The sequence below is a fragment of the Aulostomus chinensis genome, chromosome 15, assembly GCF_037954235.1.
Source record: "Aulostomus chinensis isolate RoL2024-O1b breed Wild chromosome 15, RoL_Achi_v1.0, whole genome shotgun sequence".
NCBI lineage: Eukaryota > Metazoa > Chordata > Actinopteri > Syngnathiformes > Aulostomidae > Aulostomus > Aulostomus chinensis.
In genome coordinates, this window is record NC_141334.1 from 13332113 (window position 1) to 13345000 (window position 12888).

The following is a 12888-nucleotide window of genomic DNA, read 5'->3' on the forward strand; positions in this document are numbered from 1 at the left end:
TAACCAGAGAAGGTTCCTTGACCTGGTCTGACATTTTATTCTGAAATCTCTCTCGCTCTCGCTCTCTCTCTCTCTGAATCCATTAAAACAAACATGTAAGCATATATTCAAGAATGTGACACCCATGTATTATAAATGCTTCTTCATGGACGATGCCCTGCTGTGTTTGATTCCTCTCTTGACCTTGGAGCTGGATACGACTTCCTATAATTTGCAGGAGTTTCAGTTTATCTCAACATACAAGCAGGAAACGCTGTATGTGAGCGTCTGGTGTTGGGTAAGGCTTTATAGAGGAGAGCAGCTTTGATGGTGGGGTCATGGAGTGCAGGCTGTGAGCCTCACATCCTGAGCAACATGTCTTGAATGCAGAAAGAATTTGGGGTTTGCACAACCTTTTTTTTTTTTTTTTTAATTTTTATTGTTGCGCTCACCTGGTGATCCTGAATTCAGTCCACAAAAGTGACCAAATGGTGGAACAGCAACTCCAAGTGGCAGCTCAGTCAGATGCAATATGATTCAGTGGAACCTTTTAGTCCTTGAGGATTTACCCTACAGAAATAAAATGAAATGTAGAGCTAGATATTGGGAGATAATGAAATTGAGATTGCAGTTGTGTATCGATTGAAAACACAGGATCCATTTCGTGATGGGGAACAGATCCTGAATACATTTTCATGAAGTGGATGATTCAGTTGCTGTGAGCAGCAGCGTATATCATGTCTGATTTTAAAAGAATGAGGAATTCGGATTGTATGATTGCAAACACAAATAGATGGAGTGGCTCCAGAGAGGGCAATTGAAGGCCCACAGAGGACCAGAGGGGAGAGGGACTGATGGGGAGGGACGAGAGGCAGCGGGGGACTGATGGATGCGAGGCGGACGTGGCATATGCTGACATTTTCAGCCCATTTCTCCAGTGTAGTGTATACCCCTGTCTGGCTGAGCAGTAATGGATTTTTTTTTCTTTTGCGAAGAATTTTCCGCAAACAGATTGTTTCCATAAAGTTTTAGGAGCGGCAGGTCAAAAGCTCTGCAGAAAGCCGTATCTCGCTATATCAGACTCTTCCTCCATCTGTAGTTTTGCCGTACTGCTTCTCTCAGCTCCGTCAGAGAGCTCTGACATCAGAAATGACAGTGGAGGAGTGTTTCTGCTGCAGCATAGATCAGAGTGGCTGCTACCAGTTGGAAAAACAATATTTCTGCTTCTGGCTTTGTGGATACACACTTTTCATCTGTCCTGGGATTATCACAGTAGAGAGGAGTGCAGAGAGTGCATAGCTCTGCCAAGGCCAGTGTTAAATGGATCTGCCCCAGTTTCCTCCTTGGCCTATGCTCTGTCCCTCACCAAGGTTCGTTAAAGTGATCCTGCTGCTGGTGATTCTGACACACAAACCAACAGGTGCAGGTGAACATTCAAGCTCCTATAGTTGGAGAGGTGATTCACTTTGTTAACTTTTTAGCTCAGTGCGTCAATTTTGCCCACAGCCACGAGGGATTAAGCACTTTCCTGTCACTCTTCTCCTCCTCTCCCTATACGCTGAATATCCATCACGCTAGTAAACATGATGGATCTGCCCTCTGTCCCTGCAGAATGGCAACGTGACTGGTTTCTGTTACCAACCTCTCAGCTGACATGTCTGTTCATGTCTGTGTCAGCCCACAGATGAGGAGAAACTGTGAAGTAGCTTGGTTTTTGTTTTTTCTTAATATAATTCATACGTTGAAACAGTGGTAGCTTAAATGTCCTGGTTGTGCTTTAAAGCCCGAGGACTGGATTTAGTAAAAAAAAAAAAAAAATACAATTTTCTTCTGAAGAACTGTTATTACTTTGAAAATTGCCATGTTGACGTCCCTTTTCTAAACCTGAATGCGTCAAAACGATGTTAAATTGATTCAAATATATCCAAATTTGATGAGTTCTACTGTATCTTACGCTTACAATGAAAAGTGCTGTATTGCACTATTTGCCCTGATCAGCACAGGAGTTTTGGGGCCCATGCAGATACTGATAATATAAAGAACTTTGATCAACCAAAAAAATTGATATGAATTTTTTAATAATCCTCATATGTGGATGTCAAAAACTTGTAACAAAGATATTTGATGATTTCCAGTTTAAGAATAAACTTTATCAATCCAAGAATGATACACATCGGTGTGCTGAACAGTAACATCACTTCCCATTTTGGAATAAACAATACTTGCCTCACATTCTGAATTTTTTTTTTTTCTGTAATGTTTTCATTTAGGCAGATTTAGTCACCAAATACACACACACACACACACACACACACACGTATGATAAGCCAATATCAGCCACTCTGGTAATCAGTCTGGCTTTAATTATCATTATTAATTGTATGAAATCCAAATGTTCAAGCGAAAATGATCAATTTCATGGGCTCTTTCAAATGAACATTATGTCCTCACCACTACTGTGCTGCTGATGCATTAAAGCAACTCTCTCCTGGGCTTGAGTCAATCACATTGTTAAGTTATAAATAGGTGTAAAAGTAAAGGTTCTCTCTGGTGGCTGCCTGATTAAAGGCCATGCCATTTACCAGCAATGGCCTGGGTACAAATCCAGCCTCAGACATTGTTGGATGTCATCCGTCTTTCTCTTCTGTCTGTTCTGGGTCATTACTCATGCACAGAAAGTTAAAAAAAAAAAGAAAAAAAAGAGTTGAATCTCATTGGACTCTTCCAGTTATGTCTCGGACTCAGAATTCCTTTGCTCTAAATAGAGGCATATATTCCGCTTTTGGAAATGATTGTCTTGCTCTTTGTCTCATGCACTTGAGTGCAGGGGCTGAAGGGGGAAAAAAAAAACAGCATGGCAAAATTTAAATGGACAAGATGGAAGAGGAGGAGGAGGAGGAGGAGGGAGAGGGATTATTCTGCTCAACAAATGACCAGAGAGGTTCACTCATTGGTTATGGTTGGCTCGCTTGCTGCTTAATATTTCTGCCCCCTTGTATGACAGGAAAATATCTTGCATGGAAAACGGCCAAACTGACCAGTGGAAATTCGAATGAAACACTACTTTTAAGGGCTTTTTTTCTGGATGGTAAGCATCTTTCAGCGCTCCTCATTGAAGTGTGTAGTCAAGAGTAATGATGTGTGGTAATGATTTCCTTGAGGCAACTCATCTTAGTTCATTTCCCCTCTGTTTTCCCCTCATTATTCCTTTCATAGTCATTTGCATGGTACCATGCAAAATAAATAAGGTTGGGAGCCAACAGTTACTCCTATCTTGTTGGCATAGAAGTCGTGTTGTCAAGCAGCGTTGATCGCCTCCTGTTAACGTAAAGTTGGGTGGCTCTTCACGTAGATAAATATTAATATACGTCCCAGCGAGAAATGCATTGATTCGTTAACTGCTTCATTTATTTTTTTGCGATTTTATTTCAGTGTCATAATTTCAGCACATTATTTCGCAAGATCAGGAACTACAAGAGGAGCACTTTGTAGCTCTATGTTGAATTAAACATGATCGAGCAATTGAGCATAAATAAGCCACACTGGTTCACAGTTAATTTGCCACATAAATCTTAAAGACCTTCAAAAGTCCTTGGAACATGTTTACTGAGTCAGGCGGTGAGTGTTGTTTGTGGGGGTTGAGAATTAAAAACAAATTTATGTTGCCCTTAAACGCCGCACAAACCTCACCGTCCCAACATGTCTGTGCTGTGCGGATAGATGGAACTGAAACATAATGGTCTTGGAAGCATCCCACTGTGGTAATGCATTGTCTTTGGGATTCCTAAAGGTCAACTTGAACCAGAAAAACCTCGGGGTTCAGCAACAGTGTGTGCAGAACCTGATTGTACGCGCTAACGTGAAAGCGACTCTGAATGCAGGGTACCTTAAAGTGCTGCAAATGTCAGGGCAATTTTCATTTTGTAGTGAAAAAGGATCCCAGCTGCTTGAACAAGTGGCGGCAGATGCAAATTTTTACTCGCTGATTACAAAGATGCCAAAGGTTTAAAAAGCCTGTTTTTTTTTCTTTCTTTTTTGTCACCAATACAGAAAAATCAACACACCAAATTCAGTTATTTCCTCTGCCGTGGAGGCGTGGGAGGTCATGTTTCATTAGTGCTCGTTTGTCTGACTTTTAGCTGGATTATGCTGAAACTCCATCCATCCAGCCATCCATTTTCTATACCGCTTATCCATTAAGGGTTGTGGGGGAGCTGTAGCCTACCCAGCTGACATTAGGTGAGAGGCGGGGTTCACCCTGGACGGGTCACCAGTACGTCACAGGGCCATCAGGAGCAATTAGGGGTTCAGAATGTTGCTAAGGGTTAGACATGGTCACTAGGGGAAGTGAGGATCAGACCAGCGACCCTTCGGTTGCTAGACGGCCACTCGACCTCTGAGCCATGCCGCTATGCTAAAACTCACTGGTCAAACTTGAACAAAACTGATGGAGTGGTGTCACGTGAGTGAAGGAAATAGCATAAAATTTAGTTGCTGATCTGTTGCTTTGGGTTTGGTTGAGTTTGCTTTGGTTTGCAGAGGTACATGCCATCAAAGTGCCCTCTAGTTCTAAATGATTAATTGTGATCATAATTTATTTGTATTATCAAATAACCCTGTATTAAATTTCAGCGGAGAGTTCATTGAAATCTAATTAATCCCACTTTAGGAAATTTGCATGTTACAGCAGCTCGAAGTATAGAGCGACAAACAGAACGACAGAATACAACTGTACACTACATACACCTTTCACTTTTTTCAACAGATATAGTTACGGCGCACAATAATTCATTCTATTTGTACCAACGATCCCTCGCACATCAGAAAGACATTTCAGAACAGTTGCAGCAGATGTTTATGAGGTTAAGACTTAAACCACCTGTGCAAGAGTTGTACTCTGATTCTGGATGGGAGCTGAATCAAGTGGCTACACGAGCCACTCACAATCAACTTGTTCAGAGGCCTTTTTCACCTCTGCTATTTTGGCCGTGTGTCCCACCAAGTACAAGACTGCAATGTGGGAAACACAGCCTGCAGAGTGCAATCTTCTGTCACCTATCATTTGCCACAGTTAGTAGCTTTTGATTTCATCGCTGTCAGCACAGGAAACAGTGGGATGACAGGAATAGACGTTGTGCATGTGAGAGCCTGAGCTGGAAAGCTGCCGATCACATCTACAGGTCCAGTGAAACTGTACATTTTCTTCTCCGCTTCTTTTGTTTTTCAGCATGACGTTCGGAGCCTTAACCTACTCTTCGAAATGTCTGCTGCACTGATTATCAACAACTCTCTAATGGGAATTTATTTATATATACAACGTGTTTACAGGCAGCAGTGATTTATACCTAAACTAGCACACAACCTTCTCAAACTTTTCTGTTTTCCTGTGCCTCAACAACATCTCTTGTAGTGAGGTGCTGGTGAATGTATTGGGACAGGCCACGAGATGATCTGTGTGTAATGAAATGAATGAGTGGGAGTGTGTGTGGGCATGTGTGTGCTTATCCTGTGCAACCTACGCTATGACTGGCTTATCGGGGGATTTTGCGCACAAGGAGTGGGATGATTCAAATGTTGGAAGACCACTTGTGGCCTACCTGGCTTGTTAACCGCACCAACGCTTCTGCTCCATCTGTCAAACGGGGGAAAGGTGACTCAGGTGCCCAGGCAGGGTTATTCTAACAATATCAAATGGGATTTCTCAGCAGTGGTGGTCCTGGTTGTTTTGGTGCCTCCTCATGTATCGTAGTCTTTCTAGAGCAGCAACATCAATCTATGAACACTCTCAATTCCTGGAGACAAATTCAATGAGTTAAATAATATTCTGGACATTGAAAAATATATTTTTCTTTCTGTCATTCCTTTTCAACCAATTGAATCTGCAGAGGCTAAGCAGCTTTATGGACGAGAGGCAGTGGGTGTTAACATTGCGTTTGTGGCATAGGTGTTTTTTTGTTGCTGGATTTTTGCATGCAACAAGCGTCGTTAACTCACCTGACATCACCCTCTCTGTAGTCTCTCTGCTCTGCTGTCCACTTTGGACACAAAGAGCAGAGGCAAGACAGACCAGCATGCTAATATCATCCCCAGGTTTCCTCAGGTATCAGGAAATAAACATGAAGATGGAAGTCTGGGGTAAATAAGAGCACTTTCCTCTCTTCTCTGTCCAACAAGCCTGTATGCACCACAGAGCGTTGCTCTTTCGCCGATGTAAACATCACATTTTGGGAGACCCATATTGTGCATGCAGGAGAGTTTGCCAGAGATTGAGACTGATCCCAATCTAAGGTAATCTTAGATCTCCCAGCAATACATGGAGAAAAAAAATACCACTTTTGACTGCTCAAAATTCTTGTGAAAGATAGAATTTTCTATTCTATTTTTTTTTATTTCTGTCCAAGTTTTTTAATTACTTCTGTGCACCATAAACATGTGAAAGCCAGTGCAACAGATCAGCGTTTTACAGAATAGTGCTTCTTATCAAACAAATAGTTGATGTGCGAAGTTTACCTCATTTATAATGTATAAGAATGAAGTTTTTGCTTTTTTTTTTAAATGTTGAACTTTGAACTTGAAATATGCCTTGTAGCTTGTTGTCCACATTGAATTAAAAACAGGAAAGAATCAAATGAAATATGGGAGCAAAAATCGAGCACTCGCTATAATAAAACCTGGCCCTTATTTCCGTTTTCTGTTCGGCCACTCTGAGGTTCCATACATTTTGAAACAGTTGGAATGCTGTAGCTCCAGATAGATACAATGTGAGCTAACTGCAAGCTGCAGTGAGGCAAATCATATGTGGAGTTCACGGGGATGTTCAGCTGATCCCTGTTTTGCTTTGGGCTATTGGGCTTCGCTTAATTGTTGCTGAATAATGTATGAGGTTTGTCATGTTGGGGCAGGGACAGCCTAAAGTCCTGCAGGCTGTGATGTTTTTACAGGTGGAGGAAATAAATGCAAAAAAGCAGAATCATTCAGCTAGTTTGAGTCTGGCTGGTCCCGATGACATCAAGCAGGTTCCGGTGGTCTTGGAGAGACAAAACATTTGTAGACCAGAACAGAGAAGAAATTAGCAACTTCCACAAGAGATGAGAGCGTGCAAAAAAAGGCACAAGATATATCTGACATACAGTACGGAAGTTCTTATGATCAGACCTTGAAATGAATATAATAAAACCACTGAACAAACAAACAGAGGCAGGCAATATTGCTGGGTAATCCACATCTAAAATACAGTAAGTCTGATGCTGGCTCAGTGAAGCATGTGCAGCTGCAGAGTGGAGCTTTTCCCCTCATGCACGAGCATGAAGGGGGTTTTCAGTTCTCTCTTTGTCCCTGCAGCTCTGCCTTATAGTCGGGTTTCAGCCTCCAAATTCAAAGACCAAACATGACTATGAAGTTGGACCAACTCAGGCTGCTGAATAATGGTTTCAAAAGGCTGACTATCATGAAGGAAGCCTGTGAAAATACCAACACAGTGGGTTTTGCATGCTTTAGTCACACTACATATACACATTCTCAACATCCCCCTTAAAAGTAAATTCTTCTGATCTCATTTTTTAGTCTTCCCCTCGTCCTTTCTGACCTCTCCCTCCCGTGGTGAGGTCTGCCTTGGGTGACATTTCCCCAACATTCATGTGCGCAATTGAGAGAGTAAACAAGATAAACTGAATAAAAATGGATCCAGTGTTGTGCAAGAGCTTGTGGTTCTAGAAACCAGCAAGTGTCTGTGGATGCTAAAGTGTAGTGAGTCACCTTGGTTACTGCAGCTGATGAAGGTATCGCTGGTCATCTCTGATCATAATGCTGTTGTATGTGGTTACTAACGGTTTATACCCTGTAAGTGCAGCTTTAGATATTTATTTCCATAGAATAATAACCAATCAATAATTTTTTTTTTCTGCAGAGTGAGTGCACATTAGAGAGAAACAGTGAAACAAAGTTTGTTGTGGCTCATGTCCATGTCTTGGAAGCGCAGGGCAAGAAGGAACAGGGAAAGCTTTTTGTAGGATATTTTTGGTTGCAGTTCATAAAAGATTTAATGGTCATTCAGTTTGTACAACGCTGAGGAGGAGAATCCAAAGTGTATGAGGTGTCCTGTGCATTTATATTTAAGAGTGGGGTTTTTGACCTTGCGTGTCATCAGGGTTTTATTTAGTCCGTCTATATATACAGACAGGCAACAAATTATAGGGAAAACCTGAATAAATGAGTGGAGAAGCAGGATGGTAAAAGCTCTCTAAATACAATATGAAGATGATGTGAGTCATCAGATCTGATCCTAGATGAACACCTATGGGAGATGAGGGAATGTTTTTGGGAATATTGTTGTTGCTCCTTCCAGTATTTGTCCAGAAACTTGTAGAAACTGTATCGAGCTGTTCTGGCAGTGTGAAGTCTCACCAACACCTCACTGACATGTTTTTCCTTTAATGTGTCATTGTATATACCGATGTTTGTCTCTTTCATTTCATGCCCAAAACACCAGAAAGAGGTCAGAGAAAAATTCAGCAAAATTCCTCTATACGCCTCCCATCCCTGGCCCGGAGTGATACATCAGCCTCTACATCTTCCTCCTCCTCCTCATCCTCCTCCTCCTGTCCATTCTCATCGGCCACAGGCATTTCACTGCACAATGCAATATTGTCAAGCATTCAGCGCACAACAGTGGCACACAAAGAAAAGTTCAGGCAGATTTTATTAGGAAAGAACCTTGTATAACCCAAAGGTGAAGAATTCCAGTTTATTAATGCACAATGGGGGAATTATTTGAATAATCTCCTTTCCTCCTTACCACTTGAAAAAAACATATTAATGTCTGAACATGTGAGAACAATTTTTAAAAATTCTACATGCTTGCCTTATGCGTGTTTAGTAGGGGATATCCAGCAAAAAGAAAAAAACTGCAGCTCATCCTAGAGCTGGTGATGAAGAAAACAATACTTGGAAATGATACAGACACTGAAGAGAAAAGACAAGTCCGATAGTAACAGTGAAAAAGAGAGACCGGGTCAACTGTCTGACCACTTGTGTTGTCAAGTAGAGAGGAGTGTGAAGGAAAGTGATGCATCCATGCTGGGGTGACTGCTGTTGCTGAGATTGATCCTCCAAAATACAGGCTTTCCTGACAGGTTTTCTGGCCTGCAAGTCAGCCTCGCATAGTAAACATTTCTCAAGGATGTTTATCTAAAAGAATCTGTAAATCTGAATAGACAGAAGTCAGTTTTCACACAGCGCACATGAAATACTGCCGTCGGTCAAAGCATCAAAACATACCTGATGGCACCAAGACGTTTAAACACAGATACAATTTGCAGTTTTATGTTGTGTTTTATGAACAAAACAACATCCTGACTCTCAGGGAAAATACATGAAAAAAAGAAAGCGAACAAACCCACGCACGAACACACACTCAAACACAGGCACGTACACACTCCAGCTCAATGAGACCACATATGAGACTTTCGCTCAGGCAGTATCTGGAGCTTTGAGAAAAATGATATACAAGGTTGCCTTTTGTGAAAGAAAACATCTCCTCTCAGTGAATATTTAATTTTTAATCTTTTTTTTTTTTAAATTTGGTGACAGATTTACCCCAGTATCTTGGACAAATCCCTCAAAACAAACTTCTTTAAAACTGCTTAAAATCCTGAACCTCTGCTGAACTTTTCCTTTTTTTGTTGTTTTCAATTTTTCCTTCGTTTCATTTCCTCCCTTTTTTTTAAAGCATCTCTGACTACCTCGAAAAACACTAAAGTATACAAATACCAAGTAGTATTTTACAGTACAGTGAAGAAACTGGTCGAAATGAAAACTATACCTCCACATTTTATGAAGTATTTATGAAATAATTCAGTGCTAATTTAGTCCCCCAAAGTGGCATGAACAGAGTCATCACGCTCGCTATACAGAGAACATAATGTACAATACGCGAAGTGGACGTTCCCACAATGAACGTGGTGTTATATGTCAGATGATATGTGGATCATAACCCCCATAAATGAGAGTAGGTGTGCTGCACACTACACTGATGATGATGATGATGATGAAGGTGTTATCAAAGGTTGGAGTGTGTGTAAGGGTGGACAGTCTTTTCAACATCAGACTCCTAAATATTAGATTGAGCAGCTTACAGTGTAATTTACTTCCCCATCTTTTAACAAAGAATCTTCGCATTCATATTTTGCAAGAATATTTGACGACCTTCGGAAAGTTGAAGTTGATTGGGCCTGGTTTAAATGTTTGAATGCCAACATAAGATATAAATTTAAGTGTTAGTTTGGGGGAATCTGCTTATTTTATTCTTCCTGAAAGTTAACAAGTCAATGCCACACTGCCACCTTAAGCCAATTAGCTTAGCTTAGCATAAATGCTAAAAACAGAGGAGAGGGCAGCTAACCTGGCCATTTTGAAACGTAACAACCACTTCATTTCATTTTCCTTTTTAAAATCCGTTCATCTCATTGAGTTTATCAGGCAATCTGCAATTTCCCAGATTAAAACTACGGCAGAACGAAATGCGAACACTCTTAACCAGGAAGTGAGATGCTTTTTTAGCAGAGTTAATTTTTCTCAACAACATATTGTAGGTAAGCGCTCCAGAATGAAAACGTAGCCTGGTGCTGTCTGGGTGAACCATTGGCCAAAGGCACAACAACTTCTGAATATGAAAACATTTACAAAACTGTAAACCTTGATTTGACCTCTTCTGTGTGTGAGAGCAGAAAAAGACCAGGTTAAGTTTTCATTGCTTAACCCGATACTGATACTCTGAATTTGGTCCATCAATCATATACAGATGCGGTTTGAGAGGAAACGGCAAAAAAACAAACAAAAAACGTGTGAATTCAAAGGGGTTCGGTTCAGTTATTTCAGCGGAGGATTTCTCCAAACTCCCAATTTCAGGTGAACAGTTGAAGATGGATGGATGGATGGAATTCTCCAAACTCAGGCTAATAATATTTATTTCACTGTGACTTTCTGACAACTGACTACTAACCAGTTGTAGACATTAACTCATGTTTCATGCTTAATAATTGGTTTCCAGAGTGTGAATATTCAATAAATACTGACAATAATTCAATTTAAAATGTATTCAAAGTCTGATACATTTCTCATGAACAGGAGCACTGCTAAGATTATTTGGGGGGAAAAAAAACCCACAATCCTGATTATTACCTACTGAGTTTATTGTGAGCAATAAACACGATCAGCGACTCATTGACTAATCTGGGAAATAAAATGTAAAAAACACATGTAAAAAGAAAAGTCCAAACTAATTATGTACTTCCTTGTGATGTAGCAAAGAAGTCATCTGGATTTCTGACAAGACAAAACATGACCATCATTGCAAAAAAGAATATGGCAAATAATCATTTTTATCTTGATGAACTTATTTTGCTGGAAGCCAATATTGTAATTGAAAGTAAAATCTATTCTCTATCTAAAAATATATCTAAATCTACTGCCAAGCCTTAAAGACAGCCAAGCCTGCAACAGGCACACAAAGTACAGAGAGAATCATGTCATGTTAGCTGCAAGGTTGTATGGTTGCTATTGGTTACTGATGCCTATCTCAGATTGTTGTTTTTTTTGTGTGTTTTTTTTCAAATCAAAAATGTCTGTAAATAGATATTGTTACTCAGGGATCAGGTGCAAATGTAGTGGCAGTGAGGTGTAACCCCATGCAGGATCATCACGTATGACGAGGATGGCGTCCTGCTTTGTGCATATTCAGTGGCTAGGCAGAGATGCATGGCTGACAGTGTTGCTAGGAGACCACACACAGCGACTAGTGTGAGAGGCTTGATTTCACCTCCCTCCCCCATTCTTGTAGGCTGGCTGCCTTTCACTGTTTTTCTATCCTCTTTTCCTCTCACTTGCCTCCATTTGCTTATTCCTCCTCTCTCATACGCCCTGTCTCAATATCATCCTCCGCCGGTACCTTTTTTTTTCACCTAATCGTTTTTATCTTTAGCCCGGTTGATCCCTCAATGGCAACACATTTATTGGCTTTCCACCATTTTTTCACCATGCCCCCTCCCATCTCCTTCCCGCCACTCTCCTCCTCTGTGGCAGTATACGTCTTAAGCTGCTCAGTCTTCTTCTGCTGCATCCTCTCTGTCGCTCTCATCCCTGTTTGTTTCTCCAGACTGAGCTGCAGCGTTGTGTCTGGCTCGAATGCGGTGACTGTGGTTTACAGTCTGGCCGTGGGGTCATGTTGTGATACTGTTTAAAAAAAAAAAAAAAAAATGTCTGCGCCATTTGAGAGATACTGAATAGGGTCTTTCAAAAAGTTACATTCTCAATGAATTGAGTCGAACATTTGTGTGGATGAAGCTATTTTCTTGAAAACATCATTGGTATTTAATTCAGGTTGGTGTGCAAAGGAAGCGAGATGATGTCTTTAATGAACACAGTGTTCAGAGCTTCCCATTCAGTCTAATTGCACCGATTATCAAGAAAGATCTCTCATAAATGCTGTTTTCTTGCTATGTGTAAAGAGGTGGGTTGATTTGAAGAGTAATTTGTTTCAAATCATTAATTCAAATCACAAATAGGGTTGCTGGATGTCTGAAGATCACAAATGAATAACATTGCCCAAATGTTTTTTGTTTTTTTTAAAATTTGTATTTAGTGGTTCAAAATTGCCCCCATGCCAGACCAGACCAGTGCAGTCATACCGCCCCCCCCCCCCGGCCCCCCCCACTCTGCAGCGCTTCTACCTCACTCACAGCGAGGTGCAGCAACACTACAGGACCACTCGCTGAGGTGGAGGCCGGAGCACAGAGGACTGCTGCAAAAAACATTCCAGGAGTGTTCAGTTTGGTAGCAGACAGAAGACACTAAAGCTAACTGCACAAATATCGACCCAGACACACCGTTGCAAATATTTTCCTTGCTTTGATT

The 12888-nt window shown here is 41.0% G+C and overlaps 1 protein-coding gene across 3 annotated transcripts in view; it reads left to right on the forward strand.

Moving 5' to 3' along the window:
• Positions 1-12888, forward strand: part of nyap1 (neuronal tyrosine phosphorylated phosphoinositide-3-kinase adaptor 1) — a 33449-nt gene that overhangs the window by 2242 nt on the left and 18319 nt on the right. The gene's annotated exons all lie outside the window — the stretch shown is intronic.